At 40.7% G+C, this 19595-nt stretch overlaps 1 non-coding gene across 1 annotated transcript; it reads right to left on the bottom strand.

The window, feature by feature from the left end:
* Positions 1 to 7570: 7570 nt before the first annotated feature.
* Positions 7571 to 7677, bottom strand: LOC132638979 (small nucleolar RNA R71). Its single transcript, XR_009582030.1, has one exon. It is a non-coding gene; the product is annotated as a small nucleolar RNA R71 (small nucleolar RNA).
* Positions 7678 to 19595: the final 11918 nt, after the last annotated feature.

The raw sequence follows: 19595 nt of genomic DNA on the forward strand, positions 1-19595 counted from the left end.
TCTTGATATAATAGGATATATACCCCTCTAAAGTTGACCCAAAATTTCTGTCTAAAATTCTGCCAACTTTTTCCTAATTTTTGACAAACTTATTTTCTTCAATTTTCTTGATCCCGGAACCTTTGGACACTTACTTAATACTTGTTAAGAGTATTCCTTAACCTTATAAGGGTTCCATTACCTCTCCGAGCTTACGTTAATTTACTTACAACGCAAACAACGTGAAATTTTTTCGATGTGTAACATTCTTCCCCCGCTCAGGAACATTCGTCCTCGAATGTTGTAGCTTGCGAGCTTACGATGCTATCATTAATTTCTTGAAATAGTTGTCCTCCTTTGGTTCCTGATCTCCATGCTCTTATACTAGGGGTTCATTAGTCTTCTTTCATATTCTCCCAATTCTTTGTCGAATTCATTCATTAGTTCCATATCCTCATGTTCTTATGTATGTACCCACTGGTCAACTGATATCTGGTTACCGTCCTGGGACCTGTTCCATTAAGACGGTCCTAACTCATGATTGTTACGGCTCCCCGCCGATCTGTGAACAGTCTTAATTATTGTACTCTTTTGCCTTGCTCTTTATTTCCCTACTAGTAGACAAATTCTCTTGTTCAGATATAGCACCTTTCCTTGCGTACTTCTCTGGTGCTATTTTAGATCATCTTTTTTTGTACTAGTCGACCTTATATACATACCATATCATCTCCTTTTAACTCCTTGGTCGGGCTCTTTAATTCCTTACAATATCATCATAGTTCCATCGATGGTAGCGCCCAGATGATTTGCAATAGCATTTCCTCGCTGATGACTTATTATTCTAAGTGATTATTTTACTTCAGATTGTCCATCCAGACATCCTTTCATAATCAATCCACAACAACAACCTCAGCACAATCCCTCATATACGCGTATATAATACTTCCTCATCATCATTATTATCCCTCGTAGTACAATTATACTCATAACATACTAATAATCACAGCTCAAGCTAATTTACAACTCAAAATATCATCAAATTCATATTTGAAAATTTCCTCCAATTTCCTCTCCTCAAATCTTTACATAATTACAATATAAACTCATAAACATGGGACTAAGATAAAATCTTACTTAATCATAACATCCTTTCAATACGAGTGTGCTTTCTTCTTAAGTCCTTGATTCTCTTGTACCGATGATCATTTGAGACTTAAATCAGCCTCTGTTGTTCTTTGACTCCTTATCGCTGTCCTTACCCTATTTTGTTGGCCATTTCATCACGACGATTGTTTATATGGTTCTATAACATATGCTCTCACATTTGATATGACCGGCGACTTGTGATTTCACGACTTGTGAGGTACTTTCTAATCTCAGGTAGCATTGCTGTCTTGCTATCCATAGGCACACTATCTTCCTTTCCTTTGGAGATCCCCTTCCTATAATTATTCCCTTTGTTGAACCTTTCATCTCTTCTAGTGCTAAGATTTCCTTTTTTTTTAATCCAGATTGTCCTTTATACTTACTTCTTGGCCAGCTTGCAGATCCTTCTTACTCCTTCGACTTTTTCCGTTAAATTCTTGTTTACTTATTAAACCACACTGTAGATATTCCCATTATAACTTTCCTATCACTGCCTTCATATCCTGTTTAATTTATCCTCTTAATTTCCCACAGTTAATCTTGCTTCAAAACACATCCATAATCTATTTCCAACATAAAACCAGCAACTTATTATCTTAGTCTTTATGCTCGTACTTAGGTTCATTCCCTTCCCCCTTAAGGTCTTATCTTATGGTATCACAACATCAAGAACATTTCATTTACGTCCTTAATCATAATTCTCATCCATAACGATCGTCATAGCTTTTGACATTCCTTGGCGTCGACCTGTTCTAACTCATTGTAGTTGCTTCTTGTCGTGCTCCCTTCCTTAGAGAATCTAATTCTTCTTACCTTCCCTCTTCCTTATGTATTGGTAGACTGGATATAAATCATTTCTTTGAGTTAGTCGTAATAACCTTCTCTTTATATAAGCCATAGTAGAACTCATTTGTCAACTTCCCCTGAATCCCCCAATAGACCTTGTTCCTATAAAACCTCGAATGTAACTCATTCTAATCCTTTGAAGTACTAATCATCTCTCTAGGAAATCATTCTTCAAACCACACTAAGACCATCTTTAAATTCCTTTAAAAGCAACTCACAATTAACAACTCGACATATATCACCTATCATCATCTCACTAAGTTTCCCTTTACTCTGCTTGTATAACATATACGTATTCAAACGACTCAACTTCGAAATTTTTTGGCAGAGTCTCCCCTGTAATCTTTTTACCATCCCAAACCTGCACACAGCCAAGAAAACACATCTAATGCCTCATAGGGCCACCATAGAAGTAAATACGATACATAACCCAGCTACACAAAATTCGCCTCCTATACCATTATCAATAAGATAGGGAGCATACCTTCCTGATCAACAAACTTCAAGGCTAGGCAATCAACCGCTCATCAATAACCAAAATATTTGGGATTACGATCAGGGATTTCATATCCTATGACATAGCTCTACAGCACGATCTGCGATAAGAAAGAAGGGTAACCATCCCAAATGCCCTGTATCCTTCTGTTTATAAATGTGGCGCGCAACACACCATAAACAAGACTATACTAGACACGACTTTGTAGACAACCCCTAAGATGATTTGCTCTGATACCACTTCTGTCACGACCCGAATCGGAGGGCTGTGACTGACACCCAAGACCCTACTCAGCTGAGTGCCATACTACCATTCTATTCATAAGTCACACCTTTTTGTGAACCTTTAAATTATGAAATGACGCTTCTGTCAAGTAAAACATGAAAACTTTTTAATGGAACTCTTTCATCATGTCAGGGACTTCTCCCTTATCGTTAAGTCAAAGAAATCCTTTAGTCACAATAAAATCTTTAAATCAATGCATATGAACACATCGACCTATGTGGCCGCCCCACACAACTGTCGACATCTCGACGCACTATCCACAGGACACTGTCTGCAAAAGTCTCTAACACGGACCAAGTTACCATAACAAAAGTTGGGACAGGGCTCCAACATACCCGTAATGCATCCGATTCGAGGACATACATAAGTACTCTGACTCGGCAACACTCCGAATAGAAATGGAGTTCACCAGTCCAGCTGATAGCCCAGGAACATCCTATAGCAAGGGTCATCTATCCATCTGTGTACCCTGTGTGGCATGAAACACAGCGCCCCCAGGCAAAGGGACGTCAGTACAAATGATGTACCGAGTATGTAAGGCAGAACTGAAATAATATATATCTCGACTCGAATGATAAAAGAGTAAGGAACTCAATCTGTACCTGTAACCAATACTGATATTTATGTATGTGCATATGAACTTTTAAAACATCATGTGTATATATGTATTGCATACCTTCGCCCTGCTCGGAGCCCCTTCGGCCATAATAGCATAATGGCACCATCGGGCAGCCCATTCAGGCATCATAATCATTGTATACCAGTTGATCAGGTGGTTTGCGTATATAACGCCATAGCCCTTCCCCTTCCCCATAAAATCATGTCGTACATATATATAAGTGTGCAAATGCATGATAATCTTTGTAAAACATCAAAGGACTCCCTTCGGAGCAACTTTTAGTTCAAAATGGGAACTTGTTCTCCTTTTCATTTGTCTCCTTCGAGACTTAAAAATCCAATATGAAATGCATATGAATAAAAAAGCCTTATGAATGTCCCCTCCGGGATTTAGACATCATTATGAAAACGTACAACTTATGGATGTCCCTTCGGGACTTAAGAAGTCAAGGAACTCGGGATATGAACAACACCAATATAAACATAGAGACATGAGCTCCTACATCTAGGAGTGGATTCATTATGAGTATCGTCACGTTTATAGTTATCATAGATCATGCCAATATGAAAGAAAGGATAACCTTATGATGTGTCGCGGATTTGTGGCACATTCGACGCCTTTTTACTATGAATTTTGGTTGTTTTCAAGTAAGTCTGGTTCTCGTTAATATGTTTTGTTGCGTTTTAGGAAAACAATGGTCCAAAAGCAAAAAAGCAAAGAACAAAAGAAAAATTGGCCAGAAATGAAGAATCGACGTTCCGTCGATCAGCCGACGAACCGTCCTTTGAAGCGTTGATAAGCTCGATTTTCCAGTGATGACAAAGTTGAAGACGACGAAGGACGGAGGCATCGACAAAGCGTCGAACTGATTGACGATTCGTCGTTTGTGTCGTAAAGCAGGATCTTTCAACAAGAGAAGAGAAAGACGGAATACTCGACGGAGCGTCGAACTGGTCGACGGCACCGTTGAATGGATCAAATGGCTGAAGGTATAAAGGACGGAGAAATCGATGGATCGTCGAACGATCGACGGTCCGTCGATCTTGCTATGGGGGGCAATTTTGTCAGTTGCTACTGTGCGTTTTTTGGAGCCTATTTAAAGAACATTTTAGGTTATTTTTGGCAGCAGATTTTTATTATAACCACATGAACAAAGTTCCATTGGTGGGTGAGCATTGAATACTCCCCTTTTGGTACTTAGTGAAGACAACAAGATTCCATTATCCATCATCTTTATTACACTTTCTGCATTTGAGAAAATCACGAAAAGAAATACTTTCTAACTATTGGAAAATATTAGAAAGTGCATTAGAGATTAAGTGCATACATAACTCCGACCCATTAGAAATATATCATATTGACACCCATAGCATAACATCTAATCATCGCGGGGACACAACTTTGGCTCTCCAAATCCAAACAAATTCCAAACACTTCAAAATAGCGAATACAAACCAAATGTCTTTTCAAAACATTCAGCATAGGATTAAAGCCTTTAAAGACTAGTGTCGCATACAATTAGTACCTTTTTCTCTCCATATTCCCTGTGGGATTTGACCCCAACCTTGTTTGGGTTACTATATTTGACCACGTCTGCTTTATGCCATTAATAGGTGTAATTTGAAAAATCGACGGATCGTCAAACGATTGACGGTCCGTCGATATTGCTATTGGGGGCTATTTTATCAGTTGCTGCTATGCGGTTTTTTGAAGCCTATTTAAAGAACATTTTAGGTTATCTTTGGCAGCAGATTTTTATTATAACCATGTGAACAAAGTTCCAGTGGTGGGTGAGCATTGAATACTCCCCTTTTGGAGCGTAGTGAAGACAACAAGATTCCATTATCCATCATCTTTATTACACTTTGTAAGCTTTATGTTTCATTTATTGCTTACTACTTTTGAGACCATAATGTGTGAGTAGTTTCTTTAATCAAAGTTGTGGACCCAAAATGATGGGTGCTATGTAATGGGTGTCAAACATTGTATATATATATATATATATATATATATATATATATATATATATATATATATATATATATATATATATATATATAATGGACTGTGATGTGTTTTATTATTTCTCATATTCATTATTCATTAGTGGTTGCAAACACTTGTTCATGCACAAACCCTAGTTTATTTGGAAAGATGAACTAGGGTGTGATTTGAAATAATATAACAAGGACTCGAGGCCCTAACCCTCGTTTAATGGACTCGCTTAGGGATAAGATGAGTTCTACTTGGCATATTTAATCAATCTTATTTACAACTTTTCTGCATTTTGGAAAATCATGAAAAGAAATACTTTCTAACTATTGGAAAATATTAGAAAGTGCATTAGAGATTAAGTGCATACATAACTCCAACCCATTAGAAATATATCATATTGACACCCATAGCATAACATCTAATCATCGCGGGGACACAACTTTGGTTCTCCAAATCCAAACAAATTCCAAACACTTCAAAATAGCGAATACAAACCAAATCTCTTTTCAAAACATTCGGAATAGGATTAAAGCCTTTAAAGACTAATGTCGCATACAATTAGTACCCTTTTCTCTCCATATTCCCTGTGGGATTCGACCCCGACCTTATTTGGATTACTATATTTGACAACGTCCGCTTTACGCCATTAATAGGTGTAATTTGAGAAATCGACGGATCGTCGAACGATCGACGGTCCGTCGATCTTGCTATCGGGGGCAATTTTGTGAGTTGCTGCTGTGCGTTTCTTGGAGCCTATTTAAAGAACATTTTAGGTTATCTTTGGCAGCAGATTTTTATTATAACCATGTGAACAAAGTTCCAGTGGTGGGTGAGCATTGAATACTCCCCTTTTGGAGCGTAGTGAAGACAACAAGATTCCATTATTCATCATCTTTATTACACTTTGTAAGCTTTATGTTTCATTTATTGCTTACTACTTTTGAGACCATAATGTGTGAGTAGTTTCTTTAATCAAAGTTGTGGATCCAAAATGATGGGTGCTATGTAATGGGTGTCTAACATTGTATATATATAATGGGTTGTGATGTGTTTTATTATTTCTCATATTCATTGTTCATTAGTGGTGCAAATACTTGTTCATGCACGTTCCCTAGTTTTTTTGGAAAGATGAACTAGGGTGTGATTCGAAATAATATAACAAGGACTCGAGGCGCTAACCCTCGTTTAATGGACTCGCTTAGGGATAAGATGAGTTCTACTTGGCATAGTTAATCAATCTTATTTACAACTTTTCTGCATTTGAGAAAATCACGAAAAGAAATACTTTCTAACTATTGGAAAATATTAGAAAGTGCATTAGAGATTAAGTGCATACATAACTCCGACCCATTAGAAATATATCATATTGACACCCATAGCATAACATCTAATCATCGCGGGGACACAACTTTGGTTCTCCAAATCCAAACAAATTCCAAACACTTCAAAATAGCGAATACAAACCAAATCTCTTTTCAAAACATTCAGAATAGGATTAAAGCTTTTAAAGACTAGTGTCGCATACAATTAGTACCTTTTTTTCTCCATATTCCCTATGGGATTCGACCCCAACCTTGTTTGGGTTACTATATTTGACAACGTCTGCTTTATTTCATTAATAGGTGTAATTTGGGCGTATCAATTTTTGGCGCCGCTGCCGGGGAATACGGTTTAGAAATTACTGATTGTTGTGTACTCTTCTTTAAAACTTTTTCTATTCCATCACACCTTGTTTGCTGTTGTGGTGAACCAAGTGAACATGGCAGGAAGACAGAATCGGAATCAAGGAAACCAAGGTGGACTCCAAGTGAACCCACCTGCACCAGAAGAGGATGAGGATGAAAATATATTTGCGGAATTCATCAATGAAGCTGATTATGCTTCTGCTGTGGTTCCCCCTAGAACTGGAAATGCTACTTTCAAAATTGATAGTTCTATCTATCAGCTGTTGAAACTTAAAGGTTATTTCTGAAATTCTTCGGAGGATTGTCCACTTCGACATTTGAAGAACTTCTTGCATGTGTGTGCTCAACAATCCCAAGGTGTTGTTTCTGCTGATGCATTTCGGTTACGGGTCTTTAAATATTCCTTGGCTGGCCAAGCAAGGGAATAGTATGAAAAGCTCCCCCAGCAATTCTATTCATACCTGGAGCGAGTTAGCCAATACATTTTTGAAGAAATGGTTCCCACCAAGCAAAAAGGCTGAGCTTCGGGATAAGATCTTTGAGTTCAAACAACTTCCGGGGGAACAATTATATTCAGCATGGGAGCGTTTCAAGTACTATCTAGCTCAATCTCTAACTCATGGATTTCCGGATGCTATTCTCACCGAGAAGTACTACAAGGGGTTAGATACAATGAATCAAATTGTTGTCAACACTACAGCTGGGGGATGCTTCATGGACAAATCATTTGTCAACATCACCTGGTTGCTCGATAAGCTCACCACCCACAATCAAGCTTGGCACTCAAGTGATAGTGAAATCCTGTCATATGGTAGTCCCTCTGCTGCCGCGGTGGCCAAAGAAAATCATGAGCGAGATCATGCTTTTGCTCAATTGCAAACTACCGTGGATTTGTTGTCAAAGAGGATTATGGAGAAAGAAGCTAAAAGTGTGAATGTTGTCGAAGAGATGCCATCTCATGCACCCGGGATGTACCAAGTCTCAGAAGAAGCTTATCTAGAGGGGCAGCCACAACGTGAGGATGCTAATTAGATCAATCACTGTCAAGGGGGTTATCAAAAGCAATAGAGACCCCAACAACAGAGCAATAAATATGGCCGAAATGAATATGGTAGTTCGGACATGAGGGATTACAACAACAACAATTATGGTAATCGGAATTCCAATGCTTATGTTCCACCAAAAGGTCGTACGTCTAAATCTATGCTTGAAAAGATACTGGACAACCAGCATAAGAGTGACAAGAAGATAGAGAATTTGACCGAAGTGGTAGGCTCTCACACCGCTTCGGTTCATAAACTTGAGTCACAAATGCGAGATCTCTCTCGTGAGCAACATCCAACATAAATAGGGGGCCTTCCTAGCGACACAATTCCGAATCCAAGGGGTAGTGGAGGGGATCACATTGCCTCGTGCAAAGATTTTTCTACTAGAAACGGAAAGATCCTTAATGCGGTAAATCAGAGAGTGGTTGAACCTATCATTGTCGAGCCGATTGTTGATGAGGTTATTGAGGAAGAAGTTGAAGAAGAAATGGAGGCACCAATTGAAGTGCCTATTCTTGTTGAGAAAGAGAAGGAAGCACACCCTATTGTTCTCAAGGGTGACGAGGAGCCAAGTATTAAAGAAGCTACTGGTGGTAGCACCCAAAAGAGCAAGGTCATGGGGGCAATTAAACCCTTGACTCAAACATATAAGCTTCTCCCCTGTTCCCATAAAGATTGATGAAAAGAACGGAGGATGCCAAGTGCCAACGCTTCTACGACCAATTGAAAGGGTTGTCAATGAATATCCTATTTCTTGATGCATTCCAAGAAATGCCGGGATTTGCTAAATACTTGAAAGATTTGTTGAAAAATAAAAGGTCAATCAAGTATGATACGGTGGGAGTCACTCACCGTGTGAGCGCTATTATTACGTCATCAAAGGTTGAAAAGTAGGGAAATCCCGAGGCTTTCACTATCCCTTGCACCATCGGTCATCATGATTTTGCTCGTGCTTTATGTGACAATGGGGCTAGTATTAATTTGATGCCACTAGCCATATATAAGCAAGCCGGGTTGGGAACACCTAGACCAACGAGCATGCGTCTCCAAATAGCCGATAGAACTATCAAAAGACCGGTGGGGGTTGTTGATGACATCCTTGTTAAAGTGGGGGAATTCTTATTACCGGCAGATTTTGTCATCCTTGATTGTGCGGTTGACAAAGAAGTCCCAATTATCTTGGGAAGGCCATTTCTTGCCACCGGGAAATCCCTAATGGACTCAGAAAAGAATGAAATAAAATTTTGGGTCAATGATGAAGAGGTAACTTTCCAAGCTAGCAAGGGGTTAAAATTTTCCTAGTGCTTATGAGAACATTTCGATCATTGATTCTTTCAATGTGATAGATGAAGCAGTAGATCATAAGTTAGAGGATGAGCACTTTGACGAAACACTTTCGGCTATTTTGGTGAACTTCGAGGTGGATGACATGAAGTGGTATATTGAGACAGTTAATTCTCTCATTGTCCGGGGTTCGTACTCTTATGCGCCGAAGAAATTATCTCTTGATCTTGATAAAAGAACCACTCCTCCGGCTAAGCCTTCGATTATTGAGCCTCCAAAACTTGAGCTCATGCTACTTCTCTCTCATTTAAAGTATGCTTTTCTCGGCCCATATAATACTTTACCAGTTATTCTCTCATCTTTGTTAAGTGAGGAACAAACTCAAAAGGTGCTTTAAGTATTGCGGGCTTATCGAAGATCTATTGGGTGGACTATTGCGGATATTAGGGGAATTCCTTCCGGTATTTGTGAACATAAAATTGAACTTGAGGAGGATAGTTCATCAAGTGTAGAGCATCAAATGAGGCTAAACCCTCCTATACAAGAAGTGGTCAAGAAAGAGATAATCAAATGGTTGGATGCGGGTGTTGTATACCCAATTGCAAATAGTCCATGGGTTAGTCCGGTGCAATGTGTGCCAAAGAAGGGGGGCATCACTGTTGTCCCTAACTCCAAGAATGAGTTGATTCCTATAAGGACAGCTACCGGATGGAGAGTATGTATGGACTATCGCAAGCTAAACACCGCGACTTTTAAAAACCACTTCCCTATGCCTTTTATTGATCAAATGCTTGATTGGCTAGCCGGAAAAGCTTATTATTGCTTTTTGGATGGGTACTCGGGGTACAACCAAATTAACATTGCATTAGAGGACCAGGAGAAAACCACTTTCACTTGTCCTTATGGTACTTTTGCTTTCAGCCGCATGCCTTTTGGCTTGTGCAATGCCCCAGCTACTTTCCAAAGGTGTATGATGTCTATTTTCTCGGATATGGTGGAAGATTTCTTGGAAGTCTTCATGGATGATTTTTCTGTTGTTGGTGACTCTTTTGATGAATGTCTTGCCAATCTTGGTAAGGTATTGAAGTGGTGTGAAGAAACCAACCTTGTACTTAATTGGGAGAAATGTCATTTCATGGTGACAGAAGGGATTGTCCTTGGCCATAGGATTTCCTAGAAGGGTATCGAGGTAGACCGAGCAAAATTTGATGTTATAGCCAAGCTCCGTCCACCAATCTCTGTCAAAGGGGTTCGTAGCTTCTTGGGACATGCCGGTTTCTATCGGTGGTTCATCAAAGATTTCTCCAAGATCGCCAACCCGATATGTAAGCTTCTTGAAAAAGAAGCTAAGTTTGCATTTGATGAGAAGTGCCTTAAGGCATTTAATGAGTTAAAGGAAATGCTCACCTCTACTCCAATTATTGTATCTTCGGATTGGTTAATGTCATTTGAGCTCATGTGTGATGCAAGCGGATTTGCTATTGGTGCGGTGCTTGGGCAAAGGCACAACAAAATCATGCACCCAATTTATTATGCTAGAAAGACCCTCAATGGAGCTCGAATGAATTATATCGTCACCTAGCAAGAGCTTGTAGCCATTGTCTACGCATTTGGGAAGTTCCGGGCCTATCTACTTGATCCAAAGTGGTTGTTCATACGGATCATGCGGCCTTGAGATATTTGATGACAAAGAAAGATGCAAAGCCATGGTTGATTCGCTGGGTGTTGTTGCTGCAAGAGTTTGACTTTGAGGTCAAAGATCGAAAAGGTTGTGAAAACCAAGTTGCGGATCATCTATCTAGACTTGAGGAAGCTGGGAGACCAAGTGGAAATCTTGAGTTAAATGATGTTTTCCCCGATGAGAGGCTCTTGGCTGTATCTTGTGAGGTTTCCCCTTGGTATGCAGATATCGCCAACTTCTTGGTGACGGGTCTTATTCCCGACAATATCAAGGCTTATCAAAAGAAGAAATTCTTGAGAGATAGTCGTTAATACTATTGGGATGAACCCTATTTATTCCGAACTTGTGCCGACAACATCATTCGGCGATGTGTGGCTGAATCCGAGGCCATGGAAATCTTGAAAGCTTGCCACGACTCTCTTGTGGGGGGTCATCACAGTGGGAACCGCACTACAGCTAAAGTGCTTGAATGTGGCTATTATTGGCCCACCCTTTATCATGATGCAAATTTTATGGTGAAATCTTGTGACCAATGTCAACGACAAGGGTTAATTGGGAGGAAGCACGAAATGCCAATGAATTTTGTCATGGAGGTTGAGCTATTTGATGTGTGGGGCATCGACTTCATGGGCCCATTTGTGAGTTCTTGTGGTATGCGATACATCCTTGTTGCGGTTGACTATGTGTCCAAGTGGGTTGAAGCTGTAGCATTGCCCAAAACTGATGGCAAGAGTGTCACCAAATTTCTCAAAAAAAACATATTCACAAGGTTTGACACTCCAAGGGCAATCACTTTTGCAACAAGCAATTCGCTAATCTCTTGGAGAAATATGGAGTGCAGCACAGGGTGGCAACTCCTTACCATCCCCAAACTAGTGGGCAAGTCGAAGTCTCCAATCGGGAGATAAAGAGCATTTTAGCCAAGACGGTTAATGCAAACCAAACTGATTGGTCATCTAAGCTTGATGATGCTCTTTGGGCTTATAGAACAGCGTTCAAGACACCCATTGGTACTTCTCCTTATCGGTTGTTGTTCGGTAAAGCTTGTCATCTACCTGTTGAACTTGAACACAAGGCTTTGTGGGCATTAACAAAATTGAACATGAATTGGGACGAAGCAACCAAGCTGCGATTGTTGCAAATGAATGAAATGGATGAGTTTCGGTATCATGCCTATGAGAGTGCGAGTTTGTACAAAGAAAGGATGAAGCACTATCATGATGTCAAACTTTTGAAGCGAGATTTTCAACTGGGTGATTCGGTGTTGCGGTTCAATTCAAGGTCGAAGCTCTTTCCGGGAAAGTTGAAATCCAAGTGGTCCGGCCCTTTTACTTTGGTGAGTGTGTCACCCAATGGGTCAATGGAGTTACAGTCCGACGATGGGACGCATACTTTTAGGGTAAATGGCCATCGGGTAAAGCACTACCATTGGATGGTTAATGGAGACAAGATTGTCGATGCTCACCAGTTGAAACATGGCACCGGATCTTAGCATCAAAAATGGTATTACATCGTGCCGTGACGTTAAATTGTGCGCTTCTTGGGAGGCAACCCATGTGCATTTTCGTAATATTTTTTTATTCATTCTGTTGCTTTTTGTTGTTGTGTTGTTTTGATGTTTGTTGATGTGTTGAGGAACCTAAGTTTTGAACCCAGAAATTGCCAGGACAGCAATTACACGACACATTCGACGGACCGTCGATCTAATCGACGAAACATCGAATGCATCGTCGAGTGGATCGCCTGAAATATTGGTCACTGGAAATAATGGCAATTCGACGACAGGTTTGACGCTCCGTTGAACTGATCGACGGTTAGTTCGATGGCGTTCTTCTCTCTTTTTCATTTATATATATATAAAAAAAACTCGATGGAGGGGGTGTTCAATCGACGGAGCATCGAATTAATCGACGTTCCGTCTTTTTATCGCGACGGTTCAGAAACGTGGGTTTATAACCCACGTCCGTTGCACTGCTTCTTATTTTTTTATATAACGTCTCCCCCCCCCCCCCCCCCCCTCTCTCTCCACCTCTCCCCCTTTGCCATAATTGTTACCCTAACCCCACCCACTTCCCCCTTCCTTAACCACCCCACTACCGCCACTTTCCCCTCTGCCCTACTATTCTGTCCCTCTGTGTGTGTGCTTCTTCGGGTGTTTTTCCATTCTAGAAAGTTGAAATCATAGTCATTCTATTTCAAGGTATGTGACTTACTGGATTGTGTGCTCCCTTGTGTTGTTTGTTTTTGCATTCCATGGCTTGTTTTGCTTATTTTTGATTGTTTTCCTTATTTTTGCATCATTTTATTTTCGCTTGGTATGCTCATATTTTTTGCTGGGGGTGGTTTGTTTGTGGTTGATTGGGTCATTGATCTTTAGCCGAATCAGAGGGCATTACGACAAACACACCTTATTCATGAGGTTGTTGTTGTTTTGCCCACTAACTGTTCGATGAAATGCCAAAGTATGGCATTATGTGTCACGATGGCTTGGAGGGCATTACGACCTTCGTGTTGTTTTGCCTGCCAAGTGTTTTCCCTAGTCTAACCTAAGCCAACATGGGGTGAAGTCTTAGTAACCTCAAAATACGTGACGATTGGCACATCGGCTAAAGAAGTGTATGGGATCTGTAGTTTTAGCATGCGAAAACATTCGACGCTCAGTTCGATGGCCCATCAATTCAATCAACGGACCGTCCTACTCAACGTCGAATAAGCCTTATCAAAAGTTCTTAACCAAAACAACATCGACGGTGGATTCGACGACCCGTCGAATCGATCGACGAGGCGTCTTTCCCACCGTCTTTCAGTTGAAATTTCCAGTGGCTAACAAGAGATCGATGATGAGATCGACGGCCCGTCGAATCGATCGACGGGGCGTCTTTCTCACCATCTTTTAGTCGAAATTTCCAGTGGCTAACAAGAGATCAACGATGAGCTCGACGGCGCGTCGATCAATTCGACGGGAACTTCGACGCTCCGTCGATCTGTTCGACGACTCTTGTAGCACATCGACGGACCACTGGCAGCTGTAACATTATCGCATGTCTTGTACTTTTGTCTGATTCTATTATGTTTCTATGGTTGTCTTAACAATCAAGTGTGTTCTTTTCTCAGGTATGCCTCCAAAGAATCCAGTCAAGTGGGGTGGTGATCCCAGAAAAGGCCAAGGTCGGGGTCAAACAACCCTTACTCTTAGGGATGAACCCTCTGACTCTGACCGTCAAGCGGTAGTCCCAACGACTAGATCGAGGGCACAGACCACCACGCCCCAAGCAGAATCACCCACTTTACTCTCCTCTCAGTCTATAGAGGGGACTTCATTCTCCACATCCGCTGATTCTAGCGATGCAGCAACAGAACAATTAGCCGCTCCTGAGCAAAATTCAGATGAGGAGCAAGAGCGGCTGCGGCTGCAAAAGATAGAGATAGTTGCAATCCGCTTCCCCTATGAATGGTGCCGAAAGTACTATGTAAAAGGGGCCACTACAGTTAGCGGGGGTAATCCGAGGAGAAATATTCAAGAAGAAGAACAAATCAGTATGAGCGGCTTAGAGAGCTACCCTCGGATTACCGATCTCATCTAGCACTATCATCTTGAGGCATTCACACATCCTCCAGGGGATTATTGCCCGACCATGGTTCAGGAATTCTACGCTACTTACAGAGTAATGCTCGAGCAGCGCCACAAGAACAAGAGAGCTTTGAAAGCCGCCCCTCCATTAGACACAGTGTATGTTCGGGGTGTCCATGTTGACGTCTCAGCCCGCACAATCAACAGGTTTTATTTTGGTGATGACTTCGTGGCACCGACCACAGTGGAATATGATGATAAGTTTGAAAGAAGGGCTGAGCAATCTGTACGGGAATGGTTTGCGACGGTGATGGCTAGAGGGCCGGCGGACTAGGTCCCATGGGTGAGAAACTTGGCTGCCAAAATCCATAAGGCAGATATCAGCTTGGAAGCTAAATTTTGGTGGAATTTTGTCATATATCGGGTTCTGCCCTCTGGAGCAGATAACATAATCACGCCGGACAGAGCAGTGGTTGTGGCTGCTATGCTATCCAGGTACCCAATGAACTTGGGTGATCTGATCAGTAGAGCCATTCGGGTACGCGCAACACAGGAGGCGACAACCTTGATATTCTCGTGCCTTATCACGTAATTATGTAGGTTGGCCCAGGTGAGGCACATTGAGACATTTGCAGCTACTCTCCCCGCAACAAAGGTGTGTGATATCACCCGGAGTAGGGATGAGACCCTCCGTACATCTCAGGCCACCAGTACTTCATTACTAGATCTCATGAGTGAGCAGGCTGAGCATGTCATTGATTCAGTCCCTCAGGGCACAGTTGATATAGTCACGGAAGGACTGTCCACAACAGAGGCCTCCACACCATCTGTAGCTGATGCTACCCCTTCTTATGAGGCACCACCTCGGCCTGCTGTTCCATCTGCATCTCCTATTCCTCCGTCAGCCGCAGCATCAGCTTCCGAGGATCTCTTTGTCCTCAACAGAGCCAACTTCAAAGAGTTTGCAATCAAGACAGAGCGTACTGATCAACAGGTGACCTGGATATTACAGCAGTTGGGTAGGTTTGTCCGGAACGAGATTGCATCGGAGTTGGAGCCTCTTCAGGAGGCTATGGAAAGGCATCATGCTAGGGTCAATGCACGACTTGACAATTTAGCGATGCAGATACTCACTATTGAGAAGAAGAGTGAGTCTGGTACTTCGGGAGATTTGAAGACCGAGCTTGACCAGCTCCGAGCTGAGCTGAGCTTGATCCTAGTAGTTGACTTGGTGACTGAGGATGATCCTAAGGAGAGTCGTAAAAGAAAGAGGCCTGTCACATTGGCTGATGATGAGGATGAGGAGGAGGACAATGAGGATGACGACCTCGAGCTTCAGGAGGGTATTCGGCGGTCGCGCCTGGACATGAGGTTCACCGGCGCATCTTCCAGCACTAGTGCTATCCCAGCACCAGTCAGGTCGATCACGATAGCTCCTCCGGACCTGCAGCCACAGAGCCAGTCAGCTCCACCGCTTCAGTCCACTGAGCCGGCAATAGAGAGGGCCCCCATTCGTACTGCTGCGGAGGAGACACCTCAGCAGCAACAACAGGATTAGAGCATTTCAGGTCGGCCCCACCACCATAGGGTGATGGTATGATTTTTTGATGCATTGGGGACAATGCATCCTCTTTTTGCTGGGGGTGGGTTAACCTGATGTACTTTGCAGTATACATTTGTTAAATTTTATTTAAAGTAATTGTGACTTTCATGGTTGTTGCATTGTGAACTTTTGGCATGAATTTTGAACGAAAAAGGATATTTGTGAACTTGAAAATGGATTGATTTGAAATTGACCCCTCCGAAAGTTTATTGAGTATCTCAGGTTGTAATGAATTGACATGTATGGCTCTTTTTGTGACATCATAGATATTAGAGTGTGGATGAATTGAGTGTTCAAATCCTTATGCCATTGTGAGTGTGAGAACTTCTTGTGTTCATTGTTAGCATATGTGGATCCAGAACTTGCTTGGTAGGTCGTGCTATATTGCTTAGGATTGTCGGTTGTGAAGTGATCATAGGCTTTCCTTCTAAATAGTCACGTCAGCCTTAAAAAGCCCAAAACCTGTTCTATATGAATATCACTAGTTCCCACGTTGAGCCTTTGACTTTTTCTCTTGATTAGCTGTAACAAACCTTTTCTCTACTTCATGAATTCATTCCATCTTTGCACCCATTCCCTCCTTGACACTATTAGAGAAAAGAGGCAAATCGCCTAAGCTGGGGGTGGTATATGTGTGAAGTAAAGGCCAAGAGCCTAAAGCTGGGGGTGTGTGAGTTGCATCGTCGAGAACTGGATGTGATAGCAAATTAAATTTGAGAAAAGTTTATTAAAAAATAATAATTTCATGTATATATATATATATATATATATATATATATATATATATATATATATATATATATATATATATATATATATATATATATATATATATATGTGTGTGTGTGTGTGTGTGTGTGTGTGTGTGTGTATGTATATATATATAGTTTTATAATAATAATAATAATAATATTGTCTCATAAAAAGATTGTAAATTATAGTAAGAGTAAAATCACATCTTAGTCATGCGTTGAAGAATGAATAGATTGGACATGAGAAGAAAGGACCAAAATCTGTAGTGTCGAGGAGGATGAGTCACTAATTCCCAAATGAGTATCCTACCCGTCCCCGAGCCTACATTACAACCCAAGAACAAGTCCTATAGTGATCACAACTGAACCATCCGAAAGTGTTAGGTATTGAAATTAAAGGCAGACATATGGTATCTGCACTTGTAAATCATGAACTTCTTTGTGAGCGCGAGTGCTTTCTATTCTCATCCATCCTTGTCCCGATTCTTATTGTAAAATTGTGCGTGGGACATTCTCTAATCTAAGTGAGGGCATAATGGTGAATACTCGCACGCATAAATGCTTCTAATAATGTGATGTCATCGATTGAAGCGTCATTGTCAATTTTAATAAGTTTGTTTTGAAAGAACCCTGTTTGGGAATGAGGAAAGAGAGAGTTGATTTGAAAAATGCACATGCCGGTAGCGATGATCAAGCACCATTGTAGTCACTTTTACTTTATTTTTAGCATAGTTGTAATTTTATTTTGTGGTTGTTTTGTCTGACTTGCTTGAGGACAAGTAAAGATCCTAAGTTGGGGGTATTGATGTGCCGCGGATTTGTGGCACATTCGACGCCTTTTTACTATGAATTTTGGTTGTTTTCAAGTAAGTCTGGTTCTCGCTAATATGTTTTATTGTGTTTTAGGAAAACAATGGCCCAAAAGCAAAAAGCAAAGAACAAAAGAAAAATTTGTCAGAAATGAAGAATCGACGTTCCGTCGATCAGTCGACGAACCGTCCTTTGAAGCGTTGATAAGCTCGATTTTCAATTGATGACAAAGTTGAAGACGACGAAGGACGGAGGCATCGACGAAGCATCGAACTGATCGACGATTCGTTGTTTCTGTCGTAAAGAAAAATCTCTCAACAAGAGGAGAGAAAGACGAAATGCTAGACAGAGCGTCGAACTAGTCGACGGCACCGTCGAATGGAACACATGGCTGAAGGTACAAAGGACGGAGAAATCGACGGATCATCGAATGATCGACGGTCCGTCGATCTTACTATCGGGAGCAATTTTGTCAGTTGCTGCTGTGCGTTTTTTGGAGCCTATTTAAAGAACATTTTAGGTTATTTTTGGCAGCAGATTTTTATTATAACCACGTGAACAAAGTTCCATTGGTGGGTGAGCATTGAATACTCCTCTTTTGGAGCTTAGTGAAGATAACAAGATTCCATTATCCATCATCTTTATTACACTTTGTAAGCTTTATGTTTCATTTATTGCTTACTACTTTTGAGACCATAATGTGTAAGTAGTTTCTTTAATCAAAGTTGTTGACCCAAAATGATGGGTGCTATGTAATGGGTGTCTAACATTGTATATATATAATGGGTTGTGATGTGTTTTATTATTTCTCATATTCATTGTTCATTAGTGGTTGCAAACACTTGTTCATGCACAAACCCTAGTTTATTTGGAAAGATGAACTAGGGTGTGATTCGAAATAATATAACAAGGACTTGAGACGCTAACCCTCGTTTAATGGACTCGCTTGGGGATAAGATGAGTTCTACTTGGCATATTTAATCAATCTTATTTACAACTTTTCTGCATTTGAGAAAATCACGAAAAGAAATACTTTCTAACTATTGGAAAATATTAGAAAGTGCATTAGAGATTAAGTGCATACATAACTCCGACCCATTAGAAATATATCATATTGACACCCATAGCATAACATCTAATCATCGCGGGGACACAACTTTGGTTCTCCAAATCCAAACAAATTCCAAACACTTCAAAATAGCGAATACAAACCAAACCTCTTTTCAAAACATTCGGAATAGGATTAAATCCTTTAAAGACTAGTGTCGCATACAATTAGTACCCTTTTCTCTCCATATTCCCTGTAGGATTCGACCCCAACCTTGTTTGGGTTACTATATTTGACAACGTCCGCTTTACGCCATTAATAGGTGTAATTTTAGCGTATCACCTTAACATACCTGGAAGCTTATTTCTCGACTTTTCAACTTACTTCCCGTCTTGCAATCTACATAAGATCATTCATGGTCTCGTAATCTACATATAAAACCAGTCATACTATTGTTAAGCTTATCGTCATATGCTTGTCTTAAGCCTTCAAATTAAATCCCCTTAAAATATCTCGAAATTCGGGCAGCATCTCCCCTCTTTATATCTCTAGCCCGAAATCACAATATCAACAACCAATACAACAACAACAACAACAACACTAACACCAACAACATCATCATCAATACCAAAATATTCCATAAAATATCCCACACGATGTTTATCAACATACAATAACAATATACACTTCCTTTCTTCCCAATCAAGGAGCATAATCTCATCAACACACCAACAACATTAGATACCATC

The sequence above is a fragment of the Lycium barbarum genome, chromosome 4 (assembly GCF_019175385.1).
Source record: "Lycium barbarum isolate Lr01 chromosome 4, ASM1917538v2, whole genome shotgun sequence".
NCBI classification, from domain to species: Eukaryota; Viridiplantae; Streptophyta; class Magnoliopsida; order Solanales; family Solanaceae; genus Lycium; species Lycium barbarum.